The sequence below is a fragment of the Ovis aries genome, chromosome 19 (genome assembly GCF_016772045.2).
Source record: "Ovis aries strain OAR_USU_Benz2616 breed Rambouillet chromosome 19, ARS-UI_Ramb_v3.0, whole genome shotgun sequence".
In the NCBI taxonomy this organism is placed as follows: Eukaryota; Metazoa; Chordata; class Mammalia; order Artiodactyla; family Bovidae; genus Ovis; species Ovis aries.
The window spans coordinates 2,224,287-2,246,034 of record NC_056072.1 but is presented as its reverse complement, the minus strand read 5'-3'; positions in this window follow the sequence as shown (position 1 = coordinate 2,246,034).

Genomic DNA, 21,748 nt, shown 5'->3' with positions numbered 1-21,748 from the left:
CACCCTTATGGCAGAAAGTGAAGAACTAAAGAACCTCTTGATGAAGGTGAAAGAGGGGAGTGAAAAAGTTGGCTTAAAACTCAACATTCAGAAAACTAAGATCATGGCATCTGGTCCCATCACTTCATGGGAAATAGATGGAGACAATGGAAACAGTGACAAACTATTTTTGGGCTCCAAAATCACTGCAGATGGTGGCTGCAGCCATGAAATAAAAGATGTTTGCTCCTTGAAAGGAAAGCTATGACCCACCTAGAAGGCATATTAAAAAGCAGAGACATTACTTTACCAACAAAGGTTCGTTTAGTCAAAGCTATGGTTTTTCCAGTAGTCATGTATGGATGTGAGAGTTGGACTATAAAGAAAGCTGAGCACCAAAGTATTGATGCTTTTGAACTGTGGTGTTGGAGAAGACTCTTGAGAGTCCCTTGGACAGAAATGAGATCCAACCAGACAATCCTAAAGGAAATCAGTCCTGAATATCCATTGAAAGGACTGATGCTGAATCTGAAACTCCAATACTTTGGCCACCTGATGCAAAGAATCGACTCACTGGAAAAACCCTGATGCTGGGAAAGATTGAGGGTGGGAGGAGAAGGGGACGACAGAGGATGAGACGGTTAGATGGCATCACTGACACAATGAACATGAGTTGTAGTAGGCCTTGGGAGTTGGTGATGTGTCGACAGGGAAGCCTGGCGTGCTGCAGTCCATGGGGTCGCAAAGATTAGGACACGACTGAGTGACTGAACTGAACTGATGAGTATTTTACCACAATAAAAAGGGGGTAAAGAAAAAAATAAAAATAATAAAAAGTGAATTTTGAAACAGAAACTTCATAAATGAGTTATCTTCAAATCTGATCCAACCTAGTGTCCACTTGATCAAGAGACCTGGGCTCACTGGAAAAGGACAACAAATGCAGCAACCCTGACAACTCCAGTTATGCCATCATTAAATAAAAAAGGCTTATCTAGATTTGTTGGTTCTAGGTGTAAGATCTGCAAGTTCTCAGGTCAGAAGGAAACTTTGGTGTTGGACCAAAGAGTCCAACCTCAAGTGTGAGATTTGAAAGAAAGAAGGAGTTACTTCACCCTTCCATTCAATCAGTGGGCTGTTTTTTATTGGGTCTAAATGCTATAGAGGATTGTCACAGCAGATAAGCACTAGTATACGTAGGTCCAACCTCAGCGCCCTCCACAAAGCATCGCCACACCAGCCTGAATGCAAATGTCTCTGCCACTTAGGAGCTGAAAAACTTTGAGAAGCTCGTTCAGTTTTCTCATTTATAAAATAAAAATCCTAATCATCCCTATGACAAGTCACAGGGTTTGTCTCTGGGGTTTACATAAAATCATGCGTTTAAAATACTTAGCATGGAATTCAGAACATGCCTTATGTGTGTTTGACAAATGACTATTATCTCTACTGCTTAATGAATATATTTTCCTATCCCCCCAAAATAGAAGGTGACATCTAAGCCATCTATTCTGAACTTGGAAAAGGATTTATTAGCTCTATTGTTACACTGTTTCTTCCAAGTGTTTCTGTTGAAGTAACAATGTCCAAAAAATGTACCGTATTATCAAGAAATCCCCGTTTTCCAGTTTGTGAGATGTTCATCCCTACCCGTGTCTTTTTGAGCCAAGCCCACTTGTCTTATCCCAGAGCTGTCCCCTTCCCGGGGTGATCACCTAGAATACTTCAACCACTAGATACACTGACCAGGCCAGAGTTCAGCATCCCAATACTGTTAATAGAACACCTTTTCTGGAATTGATACAGGTGTGAACAAAAGGTTTCCATTCTCAGCTCCTGTGTGCCTCAGAGGCGATGTGTGCTGGGAGATGCCTCACAGCCATCATCTTTTCTGTCTGAAAATAAGCTCACACATTAAGAGAAACACTGGTGAGACAGAGGACAAGTCCATGAGTTCAGCAGATCCAGACTTCTTTGACGACGATCTGTCACCTTCCGACACTGCCTTATAGAGTCAATGAAGACTTTCTTGATTTTGGTCTAGGCTAGATTGAGTTCAATTGGATGTGCATCATTTCCATCAGAAACAATTGTGACTCATACATACACTGAGTTTGGGTGGCGTTGTTGTTCAGTCACTAAGTCATGCCCAGCTCTTTGCAAACCCATGGGCTATAGCATGCCAGGTTTACCTGTCCTTCACTATCTCCCAGAGTTTGCTCAAATACATGTCCGTTGAGTCAGTGATGCCATCAACCATCTCATCCTCTGTTGCCCACTTCTCCTACTGTTCTCATTTTTCCCAGCATCAGGGTCTTTTCCAATGAGTCAGCTCTTCACATCAGGTGGCCAAAGTATTAGAGCTTCAGCTTCACCATTAGTCCTTCCAATGAATATTCAGGACTCATTTCCTTTAGGGTTGACTGGTTTGATCTCCTTGCAGTCCAAGGGACTCTCAAGACTCTTCTCCCACAGTTTGGGGTAGAAACTGACCCTGAAATAGACCTCAGAAATAGACCCTGAGACAAGAATTCAAGTACAAGTAGTTTATTTGGGAGATAATCCCAGGAAATACAATTTAGAGAGTGGACAAGTGAGTCAGTAAAGGGAAGAGATCCAATAAGCAATTCTGGAAGCTAGAAATGGTGTAACTGAGCCCGTTATCACTGCAGGCTCCTGGAGTTTAATGACAGTGAGGAAGCTTTGCGGTCCAGTGTGGCCAACGAGCCTCTAAGTGATTGCACCCCAAAGGCAGGTGAACCAGGGTATTTACAGGTCAGTTTCCATCAGTCATTGGTTATAGCCTGATCTGGACATGTTCGTTCTCTGATATTGACCCATCTTATGCATGTTTACCAGGAACTGTCTGCCAAATTCAGCCCTTAGGTGAAAAAGAGGCAAACGCTGCAGCAGAGATGAGTCTAGTCTGTGGGCAGCACTGAGTGAGGCTCCAGGACACGCAGGTGGAATGGCAGCATCAGCCGTAAGCACAGTGGTCAGGGCCTCCCTGGTGGTCCAGTGGCTAAAGATTTACCTGCTAATGCACGGGACATGGGTTTGATCCCTGGTCTGGGAAGGTCCCACTTGCCAAGGGGTAACAAATTGCTTGTGCCACAATTACTGAGCCTGTGAGCTGCAGGCTGCATGACAAGAGAAGCCGCTGCAATGAGACACCTGTGCCCCACAGCTGGAGAGGAGCCCCTACTCACAGCAACTGGAGAAAAGCCCACGAGTAGCACTGAAGACCCAGGACAGCCACAGAAAATTAACCAATCAAAAAGCACAGTGGTCAGGAAAAAATCCAGAGAAAGACCAGTGACACAGAAGCTTATATTTATACTAAGAGGACTTAAAGGGGGTTTTGCCCTATCTTGTTTAATATCCCAACACCTTCCACTAGGTTACTAACAGGAATTATTATCTGTGTTTTACTAAGGAGAAAATCAGACACAGATTCTGTAAGTCGGGAAAGCACACAGAGCTATTGGGCAATAAGCCTCAAGCCTGAATTTTCTAATTCCAAATTTTTATTTATTTATTTTTTTTAATTTATTTTTTACTTTACAATATTGTATTGGTTTTGCCGCAACATGAATCCGCCACAGGTGTACACATGTTCCCAATCCCGAACCCGCCTCCCACCTCCCCCTCCCCCACCCCTGGCACCATCCCTCCGGGTCATTCCAGTGCACCAGCCCCAAGCATCCTGCACCCTGCATCAAACCTAGGCTGGTGATTTGTTTCTTATATGATATTATACATGTTTCAATGCCATTCTCCCAAATCATCCCACCCTCTCCCTCTCCCACAGAGTCCAAAAGACTGTTCTATACATCTGTGTCTCTTTTGCTGTCTCGCATACAGGGTTATAGTTACCATCTTTCTAAATTCCATATATATGCGTTAGTATACTGTACTGGTGAAATTTCTAATTTCAAATCTCTAATTCCAAATTTCTAATTTTCTAATTTCAAATCCACAATCGTGCAGGACTGAAATTAGTTTGGTTTCAGAGCAACTCAGGAAGAATAGCCTTTAACAGACAGAAAATTCACCTCATATGCCAACATGCAAGTGGGAATGTGACATTTTTTCTTGTTTTCTCTTTTTTCAAAATTCTGTGTTGTCATTATATTAACTTTGGGTTGAAGAATACATTTATGATTATAAAAAGATCAGACTAGTCTGCAAAGGGAAAAGCTAAAAAGTCTGGGTAATTGAAATCTTTAAAAGTAAATCATCTGTATGAAGTTGAAACAGACTCTCTGAGCAGAAACCTAGGTCAGAAATGCCTGAGCCTGGTTTTCTACCGCGTGAGATCGTAGGGCAAAGTTTAAAGGGCACACTTCTTTAATATTTCATAACTTTGCCACATTTCAAGATGAAAAATCTTCCCAAGAGGAAGATACAACAAGGCCAAAAGATGTCACCTGTGACTTTGGTTTTAAAGAGGGAGTTTACAAGCCAAATGGCTCACAGATTTAAGAGGTTTCCAGGCCCTGGGGCAGGCACCTGCGAATGCCCACAGAGTCTCTCTTCCTGGAAGATGGCAGACTGTCTTTGGACCCAGACCTCTCCTGAGGGAGATTAAACATGACCCCAGTGACCCAGACGGCAAAGAATCTGCCTGCAATGCAGGAAACCCGGATTCAATCCTTGAGCTGGGAAGGTTTCCTGGAGAAGGAAATGGCAACTGTCTCCAGGATCCTTGCCTGGGAGATTCCAGGGACAGAGGAGCCTGGTGGACTACAGTCCATGGCGTCACAGAGTTGGACACAACGGAGCACCTGAGACTTTCACTTCCAGCAGTAAATAGAAAGAGGAGTTATGAGTGGCTATCAATCTCTGACTACTTTATTTGGTCGTCTGGAAATTGTAGAAGACATACTGTAAGCCTAGAACAACAAAACAATAATAATAACTGACATCTACCAGGATTACATGAATCTCTTTTTGTGAACATCTTATATGGATGAGTAACTAGGAGATGACAGGAACTGCTATGCCCCGAGATGAATATTAAGAGTTAATCCTAAGTGTGTTTAACTCATACCTTCAACAAACATAAATTTAGCTCCTACTGTATACCAAGCAGTGTGCTCAGTGATGGGAATTTACGGGTAACCTATGCCCTCCTGGAGTCATAACCTCATGGAGCAGAGCGAGGAGAAAGCAAACTTTTGTTTGTTTTGTTGTTCAGCTGCTAAGCTATGTTTAACTCTTTTAGACCCCCTGGACTGTAGCACGCCCGGCTCCTCTGTCCTCCACTATCTCTCAGAGTTTGCTCAAATTCATGTCCACTGAAATGGTGATGTTATTTAACCATCTCATTCTCTGCTGCCGTCTTCTTTTGCCTTCAATCTTTCCCAGGATCAGGGTCTTTTCCAGTGAGTCAGCTCTTCACATCAGGTGGCCAAAGTACTGGAGTTTCAGCTTCAGCATCAGTCCTTCCAATGAACGTTCGGGTTGATTTCCTTCAGGATTGACTGGTCTGATCTCCTTGCTGTCCAAAGGACTCTCAAGAGTCTTCTCCGGCACCATAATTCAAAAACATCATTTCTTTTGCTCTCAGCCTTCTTTATCATCCAACCCTCACATCAGTACATGATTACTGGAAAAACTATAGCTTTAATATTCAGACCTTTGTTGGAAAATTGACATCCAGAGAAGGAAATGTCAACTCACTCCAGTATTCTTATCTGGTGAACCCCATGGACAGTATGAAAAGGCAAAAGGAAAACAACTAGGTGATCATAAACTGTGGTCAATTCTGCAAGGGGTATTATGAAAGCTTGAAAGCTTAATTTTGATTGAGACTTGAGAGATTGATAGAAGCAGTCAAGCCGAAAGTGGACACAGTTAACTGGAGCTTTGTCTTCCTCTGGGGACCACAGGTGGCCAGAGTTCTCCTAATAGAAAACATCTGTCTGCAATAATGGTGGGGTGACTCCTGATGGTGTGCGCAGGGGGAGGAAGGCAGCTTTGGCTAAATCCTGTAAGGTTGGTCCCTGCAATTACTGTGGGGTTCTTTTCTACAAGATGTTTTCAATCTGGACCATTTTTAAAGCCTTACTTGAATTTGTTACACTATTTCTTCTGTTTAATCTTTTGGATTTTTGGCCACCAGGCGTGTGGGAATCTTAGCCCCCCTACTAGGGATCGAACCGCATGCTTTGTGTAGGAAGGTGAAGTCTTAACTTCTGGACCACCGGGGAAGCCCCACTGTGGAGTTCTGAGCCCTCAGGGGTCAGTGAGTGCGAGACGGAAACCTCACACCGCTGTGGGGCTTTGGGAAGATGCACACCCTCTCAGGGCCACTGTGTTCAGCCTGTCAACGTGGAGATTAACAGCCTAGCAGATTAGATTCTGCAGAAGTGGATCTCAGCACCATACAAAACCGCGAGAGGAACTTGTGATCTGTGATAGAAAGAGAGGGAGCAGGTGAGACTAAGAAAGACCTCAACCTGCAGTGGAAGTCCAACATGACCGTGGCCAGCCCCGGAGGGAGCCCCAGAGCAAATAAAACCCACAGCATCGCCCCAGCATTATTCAGTTACTGTCGTAGGCTGTCTCCAGAAAGGGCTTGCTGGCGGGCAGCTCCCGGCCTCTGAGGCCAGCTTGGAAGGGGCTAACAGCGGAACAAGATCTTAGAGCCAACCACAGTCTCCACAGATGGGAGCAGCTCTCTGCAGGGAGAGCTGGGTGACATGTTCGTGTCTGCCGCAAGCTCTGCAATTCTGGAGAGTAAATGAGAGCATGTTCTGACAAACATCTGGCGCATTGGAGATGGATCATACATATCAGCCAAGTCCTCATCATTGTCACATACTCGTCCATATTCACAACATACAGCAGGCCCCGGCCACCCTCTTCTCAAACATTTTTTATTAAGCATCTGTCCTTAGCATATTCTGTAGCCACAGAATGAATGGCTCACCCTCCCTAAAGCTTAAAAACTATCCATGACAAATGTTTTCTTCTCCATGAAATCTTTCCAGATCCTACTTATGACTCCAATGAATCTCAATGATTTATTTGACAAATAATTGTTGAGCTTGTCCCAGGACTGGAAATATTGAACACAATGGCGAGAATGTTCAAGTGTATCTTCAAGCTTAGCTTCTCTCTTCTGGAACAGTCCCCTGCCCACTGCCACTCCCACTCCCCCTCTGGCTCAAGTACTGTGGCACCCAGCATACACCACCATAAATCTGCAATTATAATTTGGGGTTGCTGCTGCTGCTAAGTCACTTCAGTCATGTCAGACTCTGTGCGATCCCCCTCAAGTGATTCTGTGTTCCTAGAAAGCAGAGATAATGCCTACTGATTTTTTAATTATAGTCTCCCTCCCCAAACCCAGCATGCAATGTAAATCCAATAATATGAACTTAGCTGAGAGAAGTTTTTTTGAACTGCAGTTGATGTACAATTTTATAGAAGTTGCAAGTGTGCAATATAATGATCCACAATGTTTAAAGATTATTCTCCATTTATAATTAATATAAAATACTGGCTGTATTCCCTGTGTTGTACAATGTATCCTTATAACTTATTTTATACATAACTAGTTGTACCTCTTAACTCCTGACTCCTATACTGCCTCTCCCCATTTCCTCTTCCCACTGGTAACCAGTAGTTTGTACTCTGTATCTATCTTCCAAGGAGTAAGCATCTTTCAATTTCATGGCTGCAGTCACCATCTGCAGTGATTCTGGAGCCCCCAAAAATAAAGTCTGACACTGTTTCCACTGTTTCCCCATCTATTTCCCATGAAGTGATGGGAACAGATGCCATGATCTTCGTTTTCTGAATGTTGAGCTTTAAGCCAACTTTTTCACTCTCCTCTTTCACTTTCATCAAGAGGATTTTTAGCTCCTCTTCACTTTCTGCCATAAGGGTGGTGTCATCTGCATAGCTGAGGTGATTGATATTTCTCCCAGCAATCTTGATTCCAGCTTGTGCTTCATCCAGTCCAGCATTTCTCATGATGTACTCTGCATATAAGTTAAATAAGCAGGGTGACAATATACAGCCTTGACATACTCCTTTTCCTATTTGGAACCAGTCTGTTGTTCCATGTCCAGTTCTAACTGTTGCTTCCTGACCTGCATACAGATTTCTCAAGAGGCAGGTTAGGTGGTCTGGTATTCCCATCTCTTTCAGAATTTTCCACAGTTTATTGTGATCCACACAGTCAAAGGCTTTGGCATAGTCAATAAAGCAGAAATAGATGTTTTTCTGGAACTCTCTTGCTTTTTCCATGATCCAGCGGATGTTGGCAATTTGGTCTCTCATTCCTCTGCCTTTTCTCAAACCAGCTTGAACATCAGGGAGTTCACGGTTCACGTATTGCTGAAGCCTGGCTTGGAGAATTTTGAGCATTACTTTACTAGCATGTGAGATGAGTGCAATTGTGCGGTAGTTTGAGCATTCTTTGGCATTGCCTTTCTTTGGGATTGGAATGAAAACTAACCTTTTCCAGTCCTGTGGCCACTGCTGAGTTTTCCCAATTAGCTGGCATATTGAGTGCACCACTTTCACAGCATCATCTTTCAGGATTTGAAACAGATCACCTGGAATTGCATCACCTCCACTAGCTTTGTTTGTAGTGATGCTTTCTAAGGCCCACTTGACTTCACATTCCAGGATGTCTGGCTCTAGATGAGTGATCACACCATCGTGATTATCTTCGTCATGAAGATGTTTTTTGTACAGTTCTTCTATGTATTCTTGCCACCTCTTAATATCTTCTGCTTCTGTTAGGTCCAGACCATTTCTGCCCTCTATGAGCCCATCTTTGCATGAAATGTTCCCTTGGTGTCTCTAATTTTCTTGAAGAGATCTCTAGTCTTTCCCATTCTGTTGTTTTCCTCTATTTCTTTGCATTGATCGCTGAAGAAGGCTTTCTTATCTCTTCTTGCTATTCTATGGAACTCTGCATTCAGATGCTTATATCTTTCCTTTTCTCCTTGGCTTTTCGCGTCTCTTCTTTTCACAGCTATTTGTAAGGCCTCCCCAGACAGCCATTTTGCTTTTTTGCATTTCTTTTCCATGGGGATGGTCTTGATCCCTGTCTCCTGTACAATGTCACGAACCTCATTCCATAGTTCATCAGGCACTCTATCTATCAGATCTAGGCCCTTAAATCTATTTCTCACTTCCAGTGTATAATCATAAGGGATTTGATTTAGGTCATACCTGAATGATCTAGCGGTTTTCCCTAATTTCTTCAATTTAAGTCTGAATTTGGTAATGAGTTCATGATCTGAGCCACAGTCAGCTCCTGGTCTTGTTTTTGTTGGCTGTATAGAGCTTCTCCATCTTTGGCTGCAAAGAATGCAATCAATCTGATTTCCGTGTTGACCATCTGGTGATGTCCATGTGTAGAATCTTCTCTTGTGTTGTTGGAAGAGGGTGTTTGCTATGACCAGTGCATTTTCTTGGCAAAACTCTATTAGTCTTTGCCCTGCCTCATTCTGCATTCCAAGGCCAAATTTACCTGTTACTCCAGGTGTTTCTTGACTTTGAAAGGACACATGCACACTAATGTTCATAGCAGCAATACTTACAATACCCAAGACTGAGACAAACCAAGTGAGTCATCAGCAGATGACTGACTTTAGAACTTGTAGGATATATATCTATACTGATGTTGCTGTTGTTGTTTAGTTGTTAAGTCATGCCCAACTCTTGTGACTGCAGCCTAGAAGGCTCCTCTGTCCATGGGATTTCCCAGGCAAGAATGCTAGAGTGCATTGTCATTTCCTTTTCTAGGTGATCTTCTTGACCCAGGGATCAAACCTGCATTGGAAAGCAGATTCTTTACCACTGAGTCACCAGGGAAATCCATATATATATATACACATACACATACACATATAATGGAATATTATTCATTCATAGAAAAGAAATGCAATATTACCATTTGCAGCAACATGGATGGACCTAGAGAATATTATGCTCAGTGAAATATGTCAGACCAAGAAAGACAAACACACTATGATATTTCTTATATGTAGAATCTAAACAATAATACAAATCGATATATATACAAAACAGAAGCAGACTCACAGAAATGGAAAATTAGCTAATGGTCACCAAAGAGGAAAGGGAGCAGGGGAGGGAAAAATAAGGATTAGTGAAAGTCACTCAGTCATGTCTGACTCTTTGCAAACCCATAGACTGTACAGTCCATGGAATCCTCCAGGCCAGAATACTGGAGTAGGTAGCCTTTCCCTTCTCCAAGGGATCTTCCCAACCCAGGGATCAAACCCAGGTCTACCGCATTGCAGGCAGACTCTTTACCAGCTGAGCCACAAGGGAAGCTCAAGAACGCTGGAGTGGGTAGCCTATCCCTTCTCCAGCGGGTCTTCCTGACCCAGGAATCGAACCAGGGTCTCCTGTATTATAGGCAGATTCTTTACCAACTGAGCTATCATAGAAGCACAAATTAGGGTTATGTGGTTAACAAATATAAAGTAGATGTAAAATCAATAAGCAATAAGGATCTATTGTATAGCACAGAGAATTATACCTGATAGCTTGTAATAACCTGTAATGGGATATAATCTGCAAGAAAATGGAATCACTATACCATACAGCTGAAAGTAACACAGTTTTGTAAATGAGGTATACCTCAATTAAAGAAAAAAGCGCAGATGATTGAGACTGTAAATCAAGCATCTTGCTGGATTAAGAGGTATTTAAAAGTTGGACCTGGAATAGAATCAAAGCTGGAAAGAGAGGTCTGAGGTGAGGCCAGTGTAGGGTGGTAGGGGAGGATCCAGAAGGGCTTTGTGGAAGATGGGGCTTGACCCTAAGGGCCTGTATGAAACTTCAGAATGTCTCTGAGAAAGAGACACAATCAAAGTTGTATCGGTTTGTTTCCATCAAAAGTGTCATAAGCATCTTTATCCAGACCCTAGGAAGACCACAGCAGGCATATGATTAAGACTGCTAGAAACGTAGATCTAGCAATCTCACTCCTGGCCATATACCCAGAGAAAACCAAGATCCAAAAATGCGTGCATCCCGGTGTTCATTGCAGCTCTATTTATGATAGCTATGACATGGAAACAGCCTAAGTGTCTGTCAACAGATAAATGGACAAAGAAGATGTGGTCCATATACACAGTGAAATGTTACCAAGCGGTAAAGAGAAAGATAATCCCATTTGCAGCAACACGGATAGACTTACAGAGTATCATGCTAAGTGACAAGTCAGGCAAAGAAAGACATATATGATATAACTCAAATGTGGAACCCAATTTTTAAAATGATACAAATGGATTTATTTGTAAAACGGACTTACAGATATCGAAACCAAATTTATGGTTATCGAAGGAGAAATGGGGAGGCGTATAAATCAGGATTTTAATATTAACATACACAGATTAACATGTATGAGCCTTCCAATAGCTCAGCAGGTAAAGAATCCGCCTGCAATGCAGGAAACGTAGGTTCAGTCCCTGGGTAGGGAAGAGCCCTTGGAGCAGGAAATGGCAACCCGCTTCAGCATTCTTGCCTGAAAAGCCCATAGACAGAGGAGTGTGGTGGGCTAGAGTCCACAGGGTTGCAACGAGCTGGACATCACTGCGGGACTGAGCAGTACTGTAAATAAGATAGATAAGCAGCAAGGGCCTGCTCTACAGCACAGGGGACTACGCTCAGTATTCTGTGAGACCTATATGAGAAAAGAGTCTGAAAAAGAACGAATTACGTATATGCATAACCGAATCACTGCGCTGTACACCTGACAGGGACATAACATTGTAAATCACTCTACTCCAATAAACATTTTTTAAAAAACAGACTGCCAGAAATGTAGCTAGCAGGTTTATTTGTTTGAAATCGTATGCTACCTTCCAATCCCTTTGAAAAAAATACTTTTATCCTTCCTGAATTTTATAATTTAAGGAGATTGCCCATGTCATGAATGGTATAATTCCTGATACATAAAGCAGGAAGTTTACACATTTCTGAAAAGAGATCTTCTAAACATAGATTCCAGAGTATTTTAATCTCCATTAGAACTTAATATGGAGAAGACAATGGTACCCCACTCCAGTACTTTTTCCTGGAAAATCCCATGGACGGAGGAGTCTGGATGGCTGCAGTCCATGGGGTCGCTGAGGGTCGGACACGACTGAGCGATTTCACTTCCACTTTTCACTTTCATGCACTGGAGAAGGAAATGGCAACCCACTCCAGTGTTCTTGCCTGGAGAATCCCAGGGACGGGGAAGCCCGGTGGGCTGCCATCTGTGGGGTCGCACAGAGTCAGACACGACTGAAGTGACTTAGCAGTAGCAGAACTTAATATGGGGGAGCGGGGGGAAGGCATAGCAATTTAAAAATGCTATGATTAGTTCGTATATATAAAAGAATTAGTTCACAAAGCTTTGAAGACTTATTCAAAACCTTAGAAAAATATCTTGCTCACAACTTGTCAAAGGTCTGGTCTCAAGAGTTCTTGTACTCTTAAAATCGTTAATGACCCTAAAGAGCTTTTACTTATGTGAGTTACATCTATTAATATTTATTAGAAATTAAACAGAAGGAAAATTATAAAAAACGTGAGAATGCGCATGTTCCATCAGAGCCATGATGTCATCCTGTGCTGTGTAGAGAACTTCCTACACACTCTTAACAGAATGACTGTGAGCATGTAATAGTATCGGGCAACATTATGAAAAGCAGTTTTGCCCTCATGGACACCATGAAAAGATCTTTGGGAATCCTATGGATCCTTCACTTTGAGGACCACAAATCCACGCCAGAGCCAGTGAGGGGTAGAGCCAAGGTTCCTGCTTCTTCATATCCTCTCAAGGTTTCTTCTGTCTTGAGTTCCTATCACCTTCTGGGGCTTTGGGAACTCTATTTCCAACTAGTAGAAGAAGGTATGCCCACTTCTTGAAGACTTCAGCCCATAAGTGACACCCACGTTTGTGTTCACACTTTACGGCAGGAGGTAGTTACACATATGCAGGGGCCCTGGGTGGTAATGTGGGTGGGTGACTGGGACTTTGGAAGGAACAATATACATATTGGGTGGACCATTAGCCACCGTGGCCAAAAATTGAAATTTTCTAAGCACGTTCACATAATATGGCTGATAGGAGATAAAGCAGGCCTGGCAAAGCCTTCCAATTATTCTCAGGGTTATAATAGAAAGGAGAAAATGGAGTTCAAGAAACTGCCAGTGCCCTAAGCAAGTATTGATCGCATTTCCAGCTTAGTTGCTACATAGAGAATTTGGTTTAATACGATCAGAATTGGTTGATGGGAGAGCACATTAATTTCTATTACAATTATTCTCTAAGAATCTTGACCAGGTTAGTCATATTCTAAATGCATCTGGAAAATGCCATACTTAAATCTTACCAATGCAAAATAGTTCATAAAAATTAATAAAAAAATAATAAAATAATCTAATAAAAATAAACAAAACCAGAAACACCACCTCCATTTGACCTCCGTGTGTTTTCTTTTATATATATATATATTTTTATTAGAATATAGTTGATTTACGACATTGTGTCAATCTCTGCTGTATAGCAAAGTGACTCAGTTATAGATAGAACTTTTTTTTTGTATTCTTTTCCATTACAGTTTATTATAGGAGAATAGTTCCCTGTACTTTACAGTAGGACCTTGCTGTTTACTCTGTGTGCTGTTTTCTTAAAGTGGTAGGACTCTTTTCATTCTCCACTTATTTGTAAAGCTAAACTCTCATTGCTTTGCATTGTAAACCTCTATCCATGGTAAAGAATCTGCCCGCAGTGCAGGAGACCCAGGCTCTATCCCTGGCTTGGAAAGATCCCCTGGAGAAGGGAATGACTATGCATTCCAGTATTCTTGCCTGGAGAATTCTATGGACAGAGGAGCCTGGTGGACAGTCCATGGGGTCACAAACAGTTGGACATGACTGAGTGACTAACACTACCACTATCCACCAGGTCCCCCAGCAAAGCCACCAGTTCAGTTCAGTCACTCAGTCGGGTCTGACTGTTTGTGACCCCAGGGACTGCAGTAAGCCAGGCTTCCCTGTCCATCACCAACTCCTGGAGTTTACTCAAACTCATGTCCATAGAGTTGGTGATGTCATCCAAACATCTCATCCTCTGTCGTCCCCTTGAGACTTCCGCCTTCAATCTTTCCCCAGCATCAGGGGCTTTTCTAGTGAGCCAGTTCTTTTTATCAGGTGGCCAAAGTATTGGAGTTTCAGCTTCAGCATCAGTCCTTTCAATGAATATTCAGAACTGATTTCCTTTAGGATGGACTGGTTGGATCTCCTTGCAGTCCAAGGGACTCTCAAGAGTCTTCTCCAACACCACAGTTCAAAAGTATCAATTCTTTGGCACTCAGCTTTCTTTATAGTCCAACTCTTACATCCATACATGACTACTGGAAAGACCATAGCTTTGAGTAGATGGACCTTTGTTGGCAAAGCCATAACAAGGCTGAATCTCTCACCCTTGTGAGAGGTCTTCCACTGAGTTTAGGTCTGAAAACAAGTTCTAAACAGTGATCCATGTATTCAGAAATAAAAGAACATCATTTCACTGACAGCAAAAGAGGTTGTCCTGAAGAAATCCTTGTAAGCTGAACTCACCTTTTAACAAAGAAACAATTGCAAAACTTAAAATTAATAAACACAGAGAACGATGTTCAATATCCTATGAGAAACCATAATGGAAAAGAATATTTTAAAGAAGAATGTATGTGTATAACTGAATCACTTTGCTGCCCACCTGAAAATTGTACATCATTGTAAATCAACTATACTTCACTTAAAAAAAAAGAATGCAAAAGAAAATCTTCAAAAGATTTCCAAACCCATCTCATAAAAGCAAAACAAAGCAAAATAAAACAAAAACAATTAATAAAAAGAAAAATAAATAAGTTAAATGAAAAGGAATGGAAAGGGATTTTCTTTGTCCATCAATCGTGCATTCAGCCAATTTCTTATGAATAAAGAAAAAAAGCTACTTGCAAACTGCAAATCAACACCACTGTTATTCAGGGATATAATGATATTAAAACGGCAAAAATTTAGAAACTGACTGGAACTAGCAAAGAAAACACATTTGTATAAATTAGTGTGAATTTTAATTATCTTTTGCATAAGTTTCCAAATTATAAATAACTACATAAGTACATCCCAGTTTGCCCCTGTGTCTCACATTTCTGTTACCTTCCGAGCTTAGCAAGAAAAAGTTGATTTTACCATAATTGCTCTTCATTGACCTCACGTTTTCTCTCCTTGAATATGTTATAACTTATCTCCCAAATAAAAGGAAACTCTACAAGAGTTTGAATATTGTGAAAGTATGTTTATCTGAAACTAAGTGAATTTCCCTTATATATGACCACACCCTTTCTTTTAATTTATCAGTAGCTGCCAAATACAGCATTTTGTTGTAAGTGTAGACTGAGATTTGGAGGCTTCATCTGAGTCATATACTTTATTTTTATGAAAATATGATTATATTTTTACTAAAAATTGGTGTTCTGGCTCCTGTAAATATTAACATCCCATCCACTCCAGTACTTTTGCCTGGAAAGTCCCATGGACGGAGGAGCCTGGTAGGCTGCAGTCCATGGGGTCGCTAAGAGTCGGACATGACTGAGCAACTTCACTTTCACTTTTCACTTTCATGCTTTGGAGAAGGAAATGGCAACCCACTCCAGTGTTCTTGCCTGGAGAATCCCAGGGACGGGGGAGCCTGATGGGCTGCCGTCTATGGGGTCACACAGGGTCGGACACGACTGAAGCAACTTAGCAGTAGCAGCAAGGAAAATACAAAATATCTTGTATTTAGATGGTATTTTCTCTAAGAGCATAATATTTAATATTACAAATTCTTAAGAGATACATTCTTCTTTTATCACTGTATAAAATTCTGCGTTAATGTTTTGTTTTTCATAGTACATCTTGTCTCAAAGAATTAGTTGCTTACAAAGACTTAAAAAATTTTTTTCCTTTGGTTCTAAGATGAAGATCTTTATTTGAAACGTAACTTGCCCAAAGCATGTAAATAGAAACAGTGGCAGTTCTTGCCATGTGCTTTGCCAAAGGGGTGTTAAGAAATTTCTCTGTTTTTTCTATATGTGTGATTTGAAAAGAAGTGCTAAATTGCTAAAGGAAATTAAAATGGAAGGAAAAAATGGAATTCCACACTTTGCAGTCTTTGAGCAATTTATGAGTCCCTACATACCCAGTTAAGCTGAAAACCCCATATTGATAACAAAAAGACTTGTTGAGAATAGAGAAATGAAGGAAAAGAATTAAATTAAAACTGTTGAGTTTGGTATCTTCATCGGAAACAGATATGTTATTGTTTTCATTCAGGGGAGTGGCTGTGAACTTTCTCTTCTTTGATTCTTACATTGTAAAACAATCATAATGAAAGTATATCTGAAAACATAGAGAACCAGAAAGAAAAAGAAAAGCCTTGTTCACAGACCCAGGCCCCAAACAGCCACCACCATTATCATCCATTATACACCATCGTGGTGTATTTCCTCCCAGTTACAAAACACTTCTAATGAGATGGTGTCTTTCGAAAACAAAAACTGTTTTCCAAAGTGGTTTGAAGGTCCTGAGACGTGGATAGAAATTTTGTGTCCCAAAGAGCATTTGGCATTCATTTATTTTGTTTTTCGAAATCCGGGAAGAATCTCGCCTTTGATATGCAATCCGAGCAACAGGTAAAAGAAGGAAACATTACACGGCCTGACTGAAGCTTGATAGACCTTCATCAGCATTTAAATGCCCCCCTGGGAAGCCTGCCTTCTAAAGTGGAGATTGCCCAGCTCCTTCATTGAATCCAGCTTCCTTCTTCCTGACCCTCACCACTGAGCCTCACCTGAGATCACCTATCCATCCCACTTTCCTTCCAAATTGGTTTTCTGATCTAGACACATGGATGTAGCCTTGAATCCTCAAAAGAAAAGAAGCTGCAGGCTCAGAATGAACTCAGCACCCAAATCTCACAATGCCCCCACACCCAGGGGACCCCAGTACCCAAGAGCTTCTGTTCTATGTCACTGAATATTCCAAGTGGCAGGGCTCAGCTCAGTGTTGAGAAGGGAACACAGAGAGATCAACAGAGGGTGTTGTGAACGGGATCACAGGCCTACAGGAAGGGGAGAACATTAGGAAATAGAATGAACCTCTTAGCATCTTTTAAAGGAATTCAGAATACCATTCCATCAGACATCATAGATCATTCCATCAGACATCATAGATCATTCCATCAGACATCATAGATCATTCCATAATGCCAGCCTTGAGAGGATGGAGAACTGATATCTGTCACAAATGAGAGATTGAGGTTTGGGGAGGACACTAACTACATTACACTGTATTCGCCATGTGCTAGTGAATTTTGCTCAGAGTTTCTAGACCTGGGTGAGCACTGATTGCCAGCTAGATATTAGAATATAGGAGGGTTTGTAAAACTAGGCTTTGGATTTGGGGCTGTCAAAACTTGCAGTTTCCACTTGTTAATAGGAAAAAAACTTTCAAAGTAGTCCAATCCAGTGTTTACAGAGAGACTGAAAAAGACTACAAGAAAAAAAAAATGTACTTCTAAAGGGCCATCTTTTATAACCATCTCAAAATGTTTGAAGGGCTGTCATCTGAAAGAGGGATTAAATGCACGGTATAAGACTTCCCTTACGGCAGAAAGTGAAGAACTAAAAGCCTCTTGATGAAAATGAAAGAGGAGAATGAAAAAGTTGGCTTAAAATTCAACATTCAGAAAACTAAGATCACGGCATCTGGTCCCATCACTTCATGGGAAATAGATGGGAAACAGTGGAAACAGTGTCAGACTTTATTTTCTTACAGTCCAAGATCATTGCAGATGGTGACTGCAGCCATGAAATTAAAAGGCACTTGCCCCTTAGAAGAAAAGCTATGACCAATCTAGATAGCATATTAAAAAGCAGAGCCATTACTTTACCTAAAAAGGTCTGTCTAGTCAAAGCTATGGTTTTTCCAGTAGTCATGTATGGATGTGAGAGTTGGACTGTGAAGAAGGCTGAGCACCGAAGAACTGATGCTTTTGAACTATGGTGTTGGAGAAGACTCTTGAGAGTCCCTTGGATGGCAAAGAGATCCAACCAGTCCATCCTAAAGGAAATCAATCCTGAATATTCATTGGAAGGACTGATGGCTGAAGCTGAAGTTCCACTCCTTTGACCACCTGATGCGAAGAGTGGAGTCATTGTAAAAGACCCTGATGCTGGGAAAGATTGAAGGCAGAGGATGAGATGGTTGAATGACATCACTGACTCGATGGATGTGAGTTTGAGTAAATTCTGGGAGCTGGTGATGTACAGGGAAGCCTAGCGGGCTGCAGTCCATGGGATTGCAAAGAGTAGGAAACAACTGAGCAACTGAACTGAACTGATAAGATTTCCAACCAAAAGGACGATATCCCAGTGAAAGAAACTGTAGTTCATCTTGGGACCCTCCACCATGGAGACTGGTCATCTCTTAGACATCTTTCAGAAAGTATTCCCACACTGAGACTTAGTTTAGAGGAAGTGACCCTGCCTTTTCAAAATTCTCTGAGCCCATAGTAAAACGGAGCAGGACCCTGTCCTCAGCCTGCCTTTTATCTATGAACAAACTTCAGTTAAAGAGTAACTTTAATCAGAGACGTGAGAACATGCAGAAACAAAGAAAAATAATCAAAGGAGACCAAATAATAATAGTTCTGTAAGTAAGCAAAGTCAAGGACCTTTAGTTTCTTCTCAAGGACTACAGATAATATTCTGAGCCATATCCTGTGAGCTGTCTTATAGATACTGAAACCCCCACCAGGTGGAGAAGTTAACCTCAGGATGACCAGACCATAGCCATGACGTAAGCTGCCACAATTCTGAGAAATGGCCTCAAAGAAATGGGAGCAAACCAACCCCGGAACTGAAGGTTAGTTGTACCTAAAACAATCGCAATGATGCTGGTGAGACCACTGATGACTGATTTTAAGATGACTGTCTTGTTCTTGTATGTAGCCCCCTCTCTCCTTGTTTAAAAGCTCTTGCCCACTGATTGCCGGTCAGGGGCAGTCAGCCTTTGGACTGGCCTCCTCCCCTGCCCACCCCCTCACCTCTCCATCCACTCCACCCTATCCTGGTTGCCAGTCTTCATAATAAAGTAAACTTTGCTTGCCTCCAACCTAGCCTCTTTATCAGCTTTTCGAGCAGTGAGCAGCTAGTCCTGGGTTTCATAACAACAGTACATTTTGTGGTGAGGTGTTCAGAATTTCTCCACCTCTGCTGCTGGTGCTGCTGAGTCGCTTCAGTCGTGTCCGACTCTGTGCGACCCCATAGACGGCAGCCCACCAGGCTCCCCCGTCCCTGGGATTCTCCAGGCAAGAACACTGGAGTGGATTGCCATTTCCTTCTCCACCTCTACCGAGGTATAATGATAATGCATGACGCTGATCCTCCGCGAGGGAGAAAAAGCTGCACACTTGGAGCCACTGGGTAGGGCACCCCACATCTGACTCCGCTGCTTTTCCCCAGGACACCCAAAGTGATATGCCACTTGGCTATGGAAATCTTCCTCCTTGCGGAGAAATAAAGAGGCAAAGACCCTCCTTGACCACCAAGAGGAAAGTAGATGTGTAGGCAGATGCTGGAAATAATCTGTCTGACCTCATGATGCAACATATAGCAATTGTGTCTAAGGAATTCAAGAGCTTTGTCACACCCTGGAGATGGAGATGCTTTTTCAAGAAGTTATTATATCTGGTCTAGGGGCCTTTCTCCAAGGCAATGAAGCTCCACAGCTCTTCGGTGGTCTTTTCTAACTCCTCGACAGAGTTTTGTTGAATGTCTGGACTCTGTAGATCTTCATGAGTTCATACAACTAGCAAAATGTATAGGACTGTGATTTCACTCTGGGCTCCATGTTGTCCCTGGGGGTAGAATGGTGAGTAAAAAAGACTTGCGCTTATGAAAAATTGTGATCAAGTCAGAGAGGGGTACAGGCATTCTTCAAATAATCACCCAAATGAATATATCAGTAAGGGTGGGTTAAAATTCTATTAGGAAAAACCACAGGGTGTTACGAATATATCTTTGACAAACCGGACCAAACCCAATATAGTCAAGGAGGACTTCTCAGAGGAGGCGACACACTGGCTGAAAGCTGAAGAGAGAGACTGGCCAAACTGGATGTGGGTAGAGAAGAAAGATAAGCCTGCTGAAAGACCTGATACACCAAAGGACAAGATGCCTGGTTGGGACTGGAAGGTGGTCAGGTGCTGAGCAACGATGTTTAGGGGCAGCTGTGAGAGGCATGCTTTCTGAGATCAATGCAAGGGAAGGGCCACTTAAGCAGGAGAAGAAACTGCCAAGGAAGTGATGGTGGGCTGGGTGGGAACTGGACTGGACAATCAATTACGTTGTTAAATTGTCAGTCTTTGGTAACAACTGGCATTTGGGAGTATGGGAAGGCAGGGTATTAAGAATGACTTCCTCTTTTCTGCTTCTGCAATTGGATGCATCTTGTTGGCATTCCCTGGGGTGGGAAACTCCCACCAAATGTGGGGGAAGATCATGGATCTGATTTGGACAAGTTGGTTTGAGGTAGTTTTAGACCTCCCAGTGGAGATGTGAGTCCACTGCTGGATACTTGTGTGATTAAAGTTCTTAGGCAAGATATGAACTAATATTGCTGCCTGAAACTCTTCAGTTCAGTTCAGTTTCAATCGCTCAGTCATGTCCGACTCTTTTCGAGCCCATGGACCACAGCACGCCAGGCCTCCTTGTCCATTACCAGCTGCTGGAGTTTACTCAAACTCATGTCCATTGAGTCGGTGATGCCATCCAACCATCTCATCCTCTGTCATCCCCTTCTCCTCCTACCTTCACTCTTTCCCAGCATCAGGGTCTTTCCCAATGAGTCAGTTCTTCACATCAGGTGGCCAAAGTATTGGAGTTTCAGCCTCAACATCAGTCCTTCCAGTGACCACCCAGGACTGATCTTTAAGATGGACTGGTTGGATCTCCTTGCAGTCCAAGGGACTCTTAAGGGTCTCCTCCAACATCACAGTTCAAAAGCATCAATTCTTCAGCACTCAGCTTTCTTTATAGCCCAGCTCTCACATCAATACATGACTACTGGAAAAACCAGAGCCTTTGACTAGGTGGACCTTTGTTGGTAAAGTAATGTCTCTGCTTTTGAATATGCTGTTTAGGTTGTAATAATTTTCCTCCCAAAGAGTAAGCTTCTTTTAATTTCATGGGTGAAGTCACCATCTGCAGTGATTTTGGAGACCAAAAAGATAAAGCCTGTCACTGTTTCCACCGGGACCAGATGCCATGATATTAGTTTTCTGAATGTTGAGTTTTAAGCCAACTTTTTCACTCTCCTCTTTCACTTTCATCAAGAGGCTCTTTAGTTCTTCACTTTCTGCCATAAGGATGGTGTCATCTGCATATCTGAGGTTATTGATATTTCTCCCAGCAATCTTGATTCCAGCTTGTGCTTCATCCAGCCCAGTGTTTCTCATGATGTACTCTGCCTATAAGTTAAATAAGCAGGGTGACAATATACAGTCTTGACATGCTCCTTTTCCTATTTGGAACAAATGTGTTGTTCCATGTCCAGTTTTAAGTGTTCCTTCCTGACCTGAATACAGATTTCTCAAGAGGGAGGTCGAGTGGTCTGGTATTCCCATCTCTTTCAGAATTTTCCACAGCATATTGTGACCCACACAAATGATTCAATAAAGAGAACCTCA